The 13,347-nt window shown below is 40.1% G+C and overlaps 1 long non-coding RNA gene across 1 annotated transcript; it reads left to right on the plus strand.

Annotated features, from left to right (window-relative positions):
- Positions 1 to 8,668: 8,668 nt before the first annotated feature.
- Positions 8,669 to 11,971, plus strand: LOC120438360. The gene is made up of 3 exons (XR_005611839.1): positions 8,669 to 8,744; positions 10,710 to 11,104; positions 11,188 to 11,971. It is a non-coding gene; the product is annotated as an uncharacterized LOC120438360 (long non-coding RNA).
- The last annotated feature ends 1,376 nt before the right edge of the window (positions 11,972 to 13,347 follow it).

Raw genomic sequence — 13,347 nt, forward strand, 5'->3', positions numbered from 1 at the left:
CACAGCAGGTTCAAACACTCAAAGAGCTGCATTACATTTGAATGTGTGACTGGTTGCTGAGCTGTTTGATGTTATGTGTCAGAGTTCAGCTTCACATGTTTGAAATAATAACACATTTCTGGGAGCAATAATGACAGAATAAGGAACAGGACAGACGATGACGACCTTCTTCTGTTGGACATGTGCACATCAGTTATATGCATTGATCCAGTGCTGCTTCACAAGTACACACACACACAACAATCAGTGCAAGAGCACAGAAACTAGTTATGATCTATGTAGAAAAGTATAATGCAGATAAAGTACATGATATATGACACAGTGATGCTATCAAACAACAACACAAAGAGACCAGATGAGCAAACAGTCACTGCTCAGTGTGACCAGGATCGTCTGAGCTCCGTCCTAAACCTGAACAGCTGTTCACCAGAATCCTGCTGATTGCTGCTCAAAGCTGCTTTCAGAGAAAGTGAAGCTGTGATCAGTGTCAGTGTGTTACTTTATTACAAAACACTAAAATGTTACTTTGTGTCTCTGAGGGTTTCTGTCACATGTGAGTGTGTTCTCACAGCAGATCATTGAGTCGGCCTCAGATCTTCTTGAATCTGTAAAAACTGGAATCACAGGCTGTAGAATCACAGAGCAGCTGACTGGTGTCCTCTAAAAGTTTCACCTACAACATTCAGTCAAAGAGGAAAAACTCTGATCTGTGCTGACATCACTTCCTGGTTCAGACTGAAGGAGAGGATGAGGAGTTCACTCTAACACTTAAACACTGAGATGGTGTCACATGTTCATATGGTGCACACAGCAGTGGGACAGCACTTTGTAACATGTGATGGGACTTTGATAAAGATGAAACCTTCTTCTTCTTATTGTGACTTTGAGACATTGATGTCACATGTTTTACTCTCTCCACACTCAAAGAGCTTCAGAGTGTCTGATTGAAACATCTTCAGGCTCTGACCTCAGAGGAGGGACCAGAAGGAAACTGTCAGATCATCAGTGTGATCATTATTATTGTTCCACTTTTAACAGTAATACACAAAATATACAAAACTCTGGACTCGGACCTCTCTCTCCCACAGTCAACACAATACCCGTCATAATCACAAACAGAGAGCAACACAATTATCATAAATCCAGTAACTCCAAAAACATTAATAACCTCCGGCCTCTTCAAAAATCTCAGCATTCATTGAACTCTACTATCAAAAATCCACCAGTCTCGATCAGTATGGCACTTTTAAATGTCCGCTCTCTGTTGAATAAGTCTTTTATTATTAATGATTTAATTTTAGATAATAAACTGACTGTTTATTTTTAACTGAAACATGGCTGGGTTCGGATGCACCAGTTGTTCTCACTGAGGCCTCCCCACCAAATTTTAATTTCTCTTTTTCCTTTAGAAGTGGTAAGAGAGGTGGTGGGACTGCATCTTTAACCAACAACACACTCACCACCAAACAAATTTTATTTGATCATTTTACCACTTTCGAATTCCACGCTATTGTTTTCAGCAGCCCTCCAGTTTTATCTGTCACAATTTATAGACCACCTAAAGACAGTGCTGCTTTTATCAAGGAATTCTCAGAATTTTTAACAAACATACACTCAAAATATAACATGATAATTTTAACCGGTGATTTTAATCTGTACATAGATAATCCTTCTGACTCTGCATCAAAAGAATTCTTAAACATTCTTCACTGTATGGATTTTACCCAGCATGTCACGCAGCCGACTCACAACAGAGGACACACTCTGGACCTGGTCATCACCCATGAGCTGTCCACCAGTGTGTCCTCTGTTGTTGACTTGGCTGTCTCTGACCACTACTGTGTGTTTTTTAACATCACCGGTTTTATTCAGCGGGAGACCTCGGTGCGAACTGTGAGGAGGCGCTATCTAACCTCTGAAGTGGCTGCAAATTTTACCAGGGTTTTAGACGAATGCCCCCCTGTGATTTTACCTGCACCCTGTGATTTTATTTTTAATAATTTTAACCTCAAACTGAAGAAAAGCCTTGACTCCGTTGCTCCACTCACCACCAAAAAGATTAACGTAAACCGTGTATCACCCTGGAGAAACGAAGAACTCAAAACACTCAAAAGAAATTGCAGGGCAGCAGAAAGGAGATGGAGGGAAAATAAAAATGCAATCAACCATCAAATACTTTGCGAGCAACTTAAAATTTACAATAATACACTCAGGAATTCAAGAAATTCATACTTCGCCAAAATAATCAGTAATAACAAAAATAATCCCAAGGTCCTCTTCTCCACCATAGATCACTTATTTAACCCTGATTTTAACAGCTCCAAAGAACCCCCACAGACTCACTCTGCGAGCAGTTTGCAGACCACTTCAGGGGAAAAATCAACACCATCAGATGTGATATTTTATCTTCTCGTGATATGATTTTAAACACATCTGAGGGCTCGATTGTACCTGAGGAGACACTGGACAGCTTTGTCCTGGTTAATGCTGAGAACCTTAAAGTTTTCTCCACAGTGAGACCCACCACATGTCTTTTAGATCCAATCCCCTCTTCACTTTTTAAAACACTTTATGGATGTTTTGAAGCTGAGCTTTTATACATGATGAATCTCTTCAGTTGGCTGTCTTCCCTGCTGCCTTTAAAACCGCGGTGGTGAGGCCCCTTCTGAAGAAGAGCAATTTGGACTGTAATGATTTTAATAACTACAGACCTGTATCCAACTTACCATTTTTAAGTAAAATTTTTGAAAAACTTGTTTTTATTCAGATTAATGATTTTCTGAATGATAAACAGATCCTAGAAATATTTCAGTCTGGATTTCGGTGAACCACAGCACAGAGACCGCTCTCCCTAAAGGTTTTAAATGATCTTAGATGTAACTGGGACTCCCAAAAGCTCTCAGTCCTGGTGCTACTGGATCTAAGCGCAGCCTTTGATACAGTAGACCACGCTATACTTTTAAACAGACTGAAACACATGGTGGGCCTCTCTGGTGCTGTACGCAACTGGTTCACTTCCTATCTCTCAGACAGAACTTTTATGGTGAGTATGGATACATGCTCCTCTAAGATCCATAAAATGACATGTGGTGTGCCTCAAGGGTCGGTTTTAGGCCCTGTACTTTTTAATTTGTATATGCTCCCTCTTGGCAATGTCATCAGGAGGCATGGAGTGAACTTCCACAGTTACGCTGATGATACTCAGCTGTACATCTCCGTGTCTCGTGATGACACCAGACCAATGGATGCCCTTTTTAACTGTATTCTAGATATTAAATCTTGGATGGCAGAAAACTTTTTACAGCTTAACCAGGACAAAACTGAAGTTTTAATCATCGGTCCTGAGGCTCAGAGAGAGAAACTCTTGTCTAAATTACAGGCATTTTCACTATGCCCTTCACTACAAGTGAAAAACCTGGGTGTTATTCTTGACTCTGAGCTTGGTTTTATCCCACATATTAAACATGTAACCAAAATTGGATTTTATCATCTAAAAAATGGGGGGGCTGCTTTTAACCATGTAAAGCACTTTTGTGCTACAGTTTTTTTGTATGAAAAGTGCTTTATAAATAAAGATTGATTGATTGATTGATTGATTGATTGATTGAAAACTTCATTAAGCAAACCTGAATAAACATGAAAACATGTTCTGCTTTCCTCTGACCTTTTACTTTGTGAATTCCTCTCATCTTTGCTCGTTCACTGAGTTTTTGAGGTCACAGTTTAAAAACTGACTTCAGGCAAAACCTTCAATAATGGCTAAAAATGTGTTCCACACAGACCTCAGAGACATCTGTGAACAATCCTCAAAGTCTGTGAATTTGTGGTCTGGATTTTGTTTATCGCTGATTTCAGCCACATTTACTAAAATGTTCCTCCTGTTCTGACTGTTATGATAATAATCTGAAAGTGCTGAACTCGTCCTCCGAGCTGTTACAGGAACAGATGTTGGCAGATGTGTCAGTGACAGAGTTACAGTCAGAGAGGTCAGTGAGCAGGATTTCTATCAGGATTCATGTCAGAGTTATTATAATGATGTCTGTTGGTTCACACTCACGGCTGCTTTGGACTGATTCCAGCTCAAAGAGCATCAACATGTTTTCATGTTTCCATCATGATGAGGAGCAGAAACTTGCTTCTGTTTTTGCTGCATAGCTAACACTGCGTGTCATTTGATTTCATTCATAATGTGATCATCATATTTATTAAATCACAAACTGACCAAAACTGTAAGTGAAATGTTTCAGTGTGTCTCTGTAATCACACACAATCAAATGTGTTTGCAGAGATTTAATGAAGTGTGTGTGTGACATGTAAATAGTTCAGCGTCTAAGGAGCTTGGAAAGAAAAGTGTCTGGACTTCTTTAAGTTGCTTGAAGACGTTCAGCGTCTCTCCAGCCTGCCTGGGAGGAGCTCATTGGGCTCTCGCTTTTGGCCCACGCACCTGAGCTGATTGGTTCCCATTTTCCCTAGCTGCTATTTAAGGTTGTGGCTCAGAGCAGCTCATTGCTGGAACATTGAATGTCCCGAGTTTGTCCAAGTTTGCCGCCTGTGATTGTTGGCGTAGTATTATACTCGCTTCTTTATATAAATTCCCTGGACCAGTTTGTGTTTCCTCCCCTGGATCCCTGAGCACAGCTGTGTGGAGTGGCAGAAGAGGAGTGAGTGCGAGCTGAGAAGTGTGTGGACGTGCTATCACTAAAGATTCGTGTGTTGATTCCCTTCCCCTCTGCCTCCGCAGCCCTGGACCCCCTGCCCAACCCTTTGTATATATTCTTGCACTTTGTTGATTTGTTGTAAACAAACAGTGAACTCTTGTTTTCCCAAGCTGTGTCTGCACCTGAGCCTATTCAGTCCAGCGTGACAGACACAGTCTTACCAGGGTGAATGGGATGCTAGATGAGGACAGGTCAAACAAAACAAAAAAAAGCAAAAAAGTCACCAATGCATACATGCAGCTCACCTTCACACACTCTCACACTATAGTGCAGCTAGACCCAAGTCCCACCACCAAGGCACCCCAGTCACCTCCACTTTTGGCCGTCTGACTAGAAGAAACAAAAGTTATAATGTATCCAACAAAACCCTGAATATACCCTCTGCCCAACTGCAGAAACACGCTGGCGATCCGCAGCTAGAACATAAACAAAGGTCTACAAATCCAAAACATTCAGAAACCAAATATACAAACAAAACATAAACCTTTAATGTAGAGCAGATGGCGTCACAGTGTCACGCTAAATCGCCACATCCGACTGCTCTAATTAGATGATTTGATCAATTAACATGCACATCAACAGGCTCCCATATCTGGCATATACAGCTCAACTGTTTTTTAAAATGTCTCCTTCTAATAAGATGGTAAACAACTCAGAAAGGCAAGAAACAAAAAAGAAATCCAAAAGGAAAGGCAAAGCAGCAGCAGCACTGTAAATGCAGCCTGGAGAAGCAGTAGAGGTCCCGCTGTAAGGCGATCGGCTGCCCACTGAGGCCCACAATTTACCGTGGCTGGGAAGTGCAAAGCGCAAGAAATTAAAAATCGGCAGCAGCAACAAGTATGCAACTCCTACCCGAAGTAGAACAGGCATCTCAGAAAACGTTGGAGCACTTTTGCAAATATGTGATGTCTTGATAAATCGAGTAGATATTTGAAGCTTACACAGCTACATTCTCGCCTGAAAATATCTTAAAAGTTTATTTTGCGATTCAGAAAGAGTAATGTTTTAAATCTGCGCCACTCCGAATGTAGGAGCCATATGAGTTGCTCCTTTTTTTGACTAAGTGGGTTGGTTTAAATGGACTCACAGCTTGAGTTATTTTTATGTATTTAGACTTTAACTTGATGGTTTAGGTATATTTGTGCAATAATTCATGCCATAGGCCAAATTGTAATTTGGCATTGTAATTAGCGCAGTTATTTGTGAGTTGCAGTTATTTGTTTGTGCATTTGTTTAATAGTTAATCCCATGTGCTGCATGTGGAATAAAAGGAGCAAATGTTACAGAAGCGTATTGTATGCGTTTATTGTTGCGCGTCATCTGTGTCCTCATGTTTAGCCTGCCGCGGCCGTAGGGTGGAGGAGCCGCAACACCAAAACTGCCTCGTTCAAGTTTTCGATGAAATGCATTCTGGGATATTTGCCTGGGTTAGCCTACAGTAGCTAGCGAACTGATTGGAGACCAAAACAGCCAATCAGAATTTTTGCATCCAAGTCTGTGATTGGTTGGTTTTGTGGCACACTTATAACGGTGTACAGAGAGTTGAGCGCGCACGAAGCAGAGATGTTGTGAGCGCAAACAACACACTGAGAGCAGGTCTGCAGATGTCTGTGAGCACACAGAGCAGAGATCTGAGCAGGACAAAGGCCAACAACTGAGCGAGAGGGGCTGTTATTGTGTGTGTGTATAGATAATCGCAAACACTGAAATGTTTCTTGCACGCAGAAATGAATTTTGTGCACTCGCATTAAACTTTTGCTCGCTTAAAATAATTTTTTCCTCAACACCAACATTTGCACTTGCAAATTTGTTTTTACGTGCGCTCAGAATAGAGGCACTAAAATAACGCCATATCTGTGACATAATGTTGCCCGGAAACAACAAAACACATTTGACTTAACAAGACACCCGACTGTTCAGTGAAATGAGGAGTAAAAGAGGGTTTGACCTTTGACCTGGTAAAAAAGACGAATGGCACACTGATCCAGCATCTGCTAAGACTAATATAATTTCATACATGTTTTGAAATAAGTATATTAAAAGTATGTACATGTGTTTGAATACTTGAATTTGTTTTTTCAAAGTCTGATTTGATTTACTTACTCAAACAGCATTTTGGGAATTCTTGTCTCAGGCCAGCATCATTGTGCGCTTAGGCCACTTTTCTTAGTGCAGTAATGAAAAAGCAGTGCCGCTAAACTGTTTGTTTTGGTTTTTAATAGCGATGGGTAGCTGAGGCCTCGTGAAGCGTTTCAGCACATTCCCCAAACTGTCTCGATACTGTGTCGACACAGTTTTGCTGTTTTGTTTTTGTGTGTGTGTGTGTACTTAGCCAAAGGTCTCTCTGAAGCTGTGGAAGATTGGAAGTTAGTGGGACGAAATGTGACAATACTGGTAACTACTGACAATGCCAAGAACATGGTTAATGCCATCACAGCTGCTGGACTGGGGCCACAAATCGGATATTTTGCACATACTATTAATACAGCTGCTCAGAAAGGAATGGCAGTGCAGAAGGTTTCCTATCTCCTGGCAAAGATGAGAAGAATTGTCTCCTTCTTTCACAGAAGCACAACAGGATGCAACGTGTTTAAGAAAAAAAACAGCAACTGCTGCAGCTCAGTGAAAAAAACTGATTCAAGATGTTCCAACTAGGTGGAACTCCTCTCATGATATGATGCAAAGATACCTTGAACAGCAAGCTGCACTGTATGCTGCTATGGCCGACAGTACTGTGAAGAAGAGTATGAAGAACATTCAGAATCTAACTCAGGAAGAACATGCACTGGCTGAAAATCTTGTTACAGTCATGAAAACCCTAAAAACTGTGACAGTCATGATGTGTGAAGCGTCGTCTCCAACAGCATCCATGATCCTGCCACTTAAAATGAACATCCTGAACTCTATGGCACAGTCTGATGATGACAGCCCAGCAGTGAGAGATGTAAAAGAAAACATCAGGGAGGACCTGGAGCAGAGATACGCTGATCCTGCCCTTCAGAATTACCCACACAAGTGCACAGCTTTAGATCCTCGATTCAAGTCCCTGCGACACTTGGATGATGTCACTCAGCTGAGAGTCTATGGAGCACTCAGCAGAGAACTTGTCCTGAGCATTGAACAAGTAGGTATTCTTTTTTTATTTTTGAAATTTTATTTTGCTACTGCTTGATTTATAAATATTAGTTAAACAAATACAATTAACAGGTTAGCAGACTGCATTCCCACAGATGATAACCCACTGAGATGGTGGAAGGAACATCACAGCTTGTACCCTCATCTTTCCAAGTTGGCACAGTGTTACTTGGTTGTACCTGGAACCTCTGTCCCAAGTGAGAGGGTGTTTTCCACAGCAGGTGACATTGTCACAGCAAGCAGATCTGTACTGTCAGCAGAACATGTGGACATCCTAATTTTTCTGAAGAAGAACATGGAAATTGAATAAACTATGTTTTGGTTTGTATTTAACAGGACCTTTTATTTAAATTATTTATGCTGTATATGCAGCTAAGTGCTAGCACTCCAGAAGATGAGTGTTAGGGGAGGTCCATTGAAGAGTGATTCATTTTATGGGTACCTGATTTGTTATATATGCTACTGAGAATATACCCCAGAAGAAGGGTATAGAATAGCTTTTATTTGTATTTATTTTATTTATTTTTTATTCTTTACATGGTGCCAAGTCTGCACAACAGAAAATATGTGAAGTATGTGTGGCACACCCAAAATGCGTGGCCACTTTTGTGTTAATCATCTAATTTAATTTATTTAATTTGTTTATTTGTTATTTTCTGTGACTATGAATATTCAAAATGACTTTGGTAACATGACCAATTTATGCAGTATATTATTTTGTCACATGGACTGTACAGAAGGAGAGAAAAAATGGAGCAACACCTCAGGTGGAACTATTATTTCAAGGCAGGTGCACCCCAGTTGCTTTAGGGGGATGGACTTCCGCCCACTATTCAGATGCAATCCGAGTGCGCTGTCTTCATTGCTCCTGAACTTTACCTGTATTTGCAGGTTAGTACTTGGTAAAAAATACTACCACTGTTTGTTACATAGCAATGTTTCATCTCCATGCTAAATTGTAAAGAAGTAAGACAGTACCTGTAACACTTATGGGCACAGCCGCGCGTTTGACCCGCATCAGTGTGAGACAGCGGGGTCGGGCTGCGCGGGCGCTAGCAGAAACGTCACGGTAATGTTTTGGTATTGTGGGTCGTAGTGCCCAGAGCATTGTCTTGCAGGAAGGTCATGCATATAGATTTATTTTCTTTTCATTATGAAGGGTGGTACTCCCGCACACTTTACTATTTTATATAAAGTTTATGATACAAAGATGTTTTATTGCTTAAGTGTCATTGATGTTTGAAAAGTATAAAGCTGTTTAATATGTGAGTGTTAATGACATGTGAAGTAGAAGGAAGTTGCCCATGTTATGCAAAAGTGAGTTTCATCTTCAGTGTGCTGTAAATGATGTGTGTTTATTTTTGCTCAATTTCAGTATTCACAACCGGTACAGTTGTCCACTTTAACTTCAACCAGATAAGAGTGTGGTTTGCTTTAGATACAGTTGAATATTGCTGTAGATTCACTGTAGATTACAGTGACTTTCAATTGCTTAAGCAAGAACGTACGTACTTTTGTTTTGCTTTCACTGAGCGATCACATTAAGCACATGTAAAATAGTGGAAAGTGTAGAGTGTGAATGCATTTATTTTTCTATTTGTGACTTTGGGAAATGGACAGATATGGACACTGGGGCTGAAAAAGTCATGCACACATGGATGTTGTTAATGTTGTTCATGTTTATTGAAACTTGAATAAGAGATGCAATCTGAGAGGCAAACCGAGTGCGCTGTCTTCATTGCTCCTGAACTTTACCTGTATTTGCAGGGATTTCTTCTTTGTTATTGTGGCACCATTCCTGGGGCCCGTAACATATAGCTTTACCAGATTTAAGTTTTCATGTGTTTTCTGAACGCGATAGAACATGGTTCTAAAAAAAATTTCATGTCAGGGATTGGGTGTGTTTGTTTTATATTTTGCCAAGAATAGAAAATACAGTCAGGGATTCCCAAACAATGCAGAACTGTATGTGGTTGATACCTTGTTTTTAGAACATTTCAAATGTTTAAAAATATATTTAGGAAGGCATTTCTGTGCAATACATATTTTTATTTAAGTTGTTTTTGTTGTATATGCAGCTAAGTGCTAGCACTCCAGAAGATGAGTGAGGTGAGGTCCATCAGAGAGTGGTTCATTTTATGGGGACCTGATATGTTCAATATGCTCCTGAGAATTTACCCCAGAAGAAGGGTGTAGCATAGCTTTTATTTTGGAAAAGGACATTTCTTTGTAATAAACTCGTTTCCAAACTCTTTTATTCTTTTATTATTTTTGTTGTTTCAGCAACATTTAATTTAAAAACTGTATTTTAGAGTTAAAAGAAATATTTATAATCTTAATAAATTACAAATTAAAAAAGGCATGACCTTTTTTCGCCTCTGTCAGTGCGCCCCAGGGTGGCTGTGGCTACAACGTAGCTTGCCATCACCAGTGTGTGAATGTGTGTGTGGATGACTGGATATGTAAAGCGCTTTGGGGTCCTTAGGGACCAGAAAGGCGCTATATAAATACAGGCCATTTACCATGACCATTTTTTTGTATCGAAAAAAAAATATCGAACCGTGAATTTTGTGTCGTTGCACCCCTAATATATATATGTGTTTATGACCTTAAACACTTCCTGCTTCTCCCTGTTTAGTTTTCCAGGATGATTCCTGATGATCAGCGTCTGTTTCTTTGCTTGTGTTCACTCATTGCTGCCTTTTCTCTGCTCAGCTTCTTTGTTTCAGCCTGTCCTGTCTGACAGCTCCTGCAATCAGAACTATGATCTGAACTTGCTTTTCTAACACAAACTGTAACTGGCTACATAGACGTTGTTCATGTGTTTCTTTCTTTCTTTATTCATGAATGTGTAAGAAAGCAATGCCAGAGCTGAGAGGCAGGAACAAAGAGGAGAAAATATAAGACTAAAAGGACAGAGCACGAAGAGGGAAACACAACAGGTCACCAACTATTGCACCTGGAAGAAAACAACCAAACATTGTTGTGTTGTGAGTGCTGAAGGCCCGAGTTTACACGTGTCATGGTCCCCATGTCTGCCCGGCTGACTCAGGTTGGCTACACATGTTTCTTGTTTACATCTACCTCTCTCACGCTTGCCGTGTCTCGCCGGGGCGGAGCTCATTGCGGGCTCCCGCCCCTGGCCCTCGCACCTGAGGTTAATCACACACCTGTGGCTCATCGCCTAAACTTATCCACTACTTAAGGCAGTGGCTGGAAACATCTCGTCGCTGGACTATTGAGTAACCTCGGTAGTAAGCTCCGGAGTACTAGTTTCTTGTTGCCGTTTCGCATCGCTGACTCTTTGGATTGATCACTTGTTTTCTGTGAACAGGAATTCCGTTTCCCTGGGAACCCTCGGTGTGCAGGCTTGCTGGTGTGTTTTTGTGAAGTCCCTCGTGTGTGAAGAGCTCCTTTTCTGGATTCCCCTGTGCCCTGGATTGCCCCCGCCCTCTCACTTCGCACCTGGTGTTGTACAGCTATAAACGGAGTCCATTCCACATCGTGACAACACGTCCTGATAACAATCATCTTATCAGGACGTGTTGTCCATCAGCAGCAGGAGGAGGAAGCAGGCCTCAGCTCCTGATCTAGATCTAAATCTTGTTGACATATTCTGTCTCTGCTGCCGACTCACCTGAACAACAATCAACACTGAAGAAATCAAAGCTGCAGTTTTTACATTTGAGGTTATTTGAAAGAAACTCATTTAGCTTCGTAGTTTCTGATCAAACATTGTTTATGAGCTCTTCACATGTTTAGTTTGTGAAAATAAAGTTTGTAAAGTCACTAAAGTGTAAAACAGAATGACACGTTAAGGCTGAACCATGTGTTTCCATGGTAACAATTCACTGGTATCTCAGTACGGCATCTCTGACATCAGATTCTTCTGATTGTTTCTGCTTTGTTCAGCAGTTTCAGTTCAGCTGAAGTTAGACTAAACAAAAAGCTTCGCTGATTTAAAAACAGACCAGTGTGTAGTTTGAGTTTGACTCTATTAAAATATTTAAGATGTTATTTAAACTATGAAGAATATTTGATATGTTTTATCAAATTTTAGAACAAGAGTTTTTTGTGAATCTGATTCCTGCCATCAAATAAATGGAAATTAAAACATCCAAAGCACAAGTGAAAATCTCAGTCCATCGATCAGTGTGTCCACAAATGTTACACAACGCACTGCATGCTGTAATCAAAACACTAACATTCATGCATTCATCTTTGAACATTGCTGCTATCCACAGGCACAAACAACAGTGAGATCAGATGTAGACAAGATGGGAAGATATGAAATAAAGGCCAACAGTCAGAGTGATCACACCCATAAAGTCAGACAGCACCACACTCAGCTCAGACTCTCAGGACGACTGGAATGCAGTTCAAACATGATGGTTTTTAGTCCTTTTTGATTTCATGAAAGGCAGAAAAATCACTCAAGAAATGGATTCTGATTTTTTTTTTTTTAATCTGTCCGTGGATAATTTTCCGTCCTGATGATCAGAAGAGAGTTTGAGGGTGTCAGATCCTTCAGAACAACAGTAAGTGTCTAAAATGACGTCTTTCAGTCTTTTAGGTAATCTGACAGGTCGACTGAAGTCTGTAATCTTCAGTGGATTAACATTAATATTAATGCATCTTAACCAAGATTGAAGCTGAATTTATAACTTCAGACTGATGGGCAGCAACAGTTGTGTCTCTAACATCATTGTTGGTGTCTTTCTTTCTTGTCATTGTGTTAACACACAGCTGAATATCTTAACCCTTGTATGGTGTTCGTATTTTTGTTACTCAGCCAGTGTTCATCAATTACTCAACAGATGTTTACTTCATCCCAATTATGAGCAATGTGAACAGCAAACATGGTTAATTTTTTCCCTTTACCTTTGTTCGATCACATTTATGAGTTAATGTGCTTCTCATTTTTTTTCAATAAAATGTTATAAAAAAAATCATCTATAATCAAGTATCTTTATACCATATTTTGCAGGTTTTGATGGTATATACTGCCTAAAGGGGCAATGGCCTCTAAATGGCATGGGTCTCACAGACCCGAACACCATACAAGGGTTAAAACAGCAAACTGTAAAAACTCCTTAAAAAAACTTTTACAGCCATGCTCACACTTACTGATGATCAACAAATGAAACCTATTGATTAGCAGCACCAGGCTGCTTTTTACCATCTGAATTCCTGTGGAAGCTGTAAGGGTGGACTTACAATAAATTAATAATGTCACTGTGTAATATGCCATGTTCTGTTTCTCATGAAAGACTGTATTTTGATCATATTAGAACCTGATAATGACCAGATTATTTTGGCTGCACTTTCTTATTACAAAGACTGCAGATAATCTGACAGATTGACTGAAGTCTGTGAGCTTCAGTGGATTAGCATTATTAATAACATTAACATTAATAGATTGTTAATGTTCATCAAGCTGAACCAGGATTAAAGCTTCACTTTACTGGTTACAGATGAAGGTCATGTGGAGTTA

This window comes from Oreochromis aureus, linkage group 3 (genome assembly GCF_013358895.1).
Source record: "Oreochromis aureus strain Israel breed Guangdong linkage group 3, ZZ_aureus, whole genome shotgun sequence".
NCBI classification, from domain to species: domain Eukaryota; kingdom Metazoa; phylum Chordata; class Actinopteri; order Cichliformes; family Cichlidae; genus Oreochromis; species Oreochromis aureus.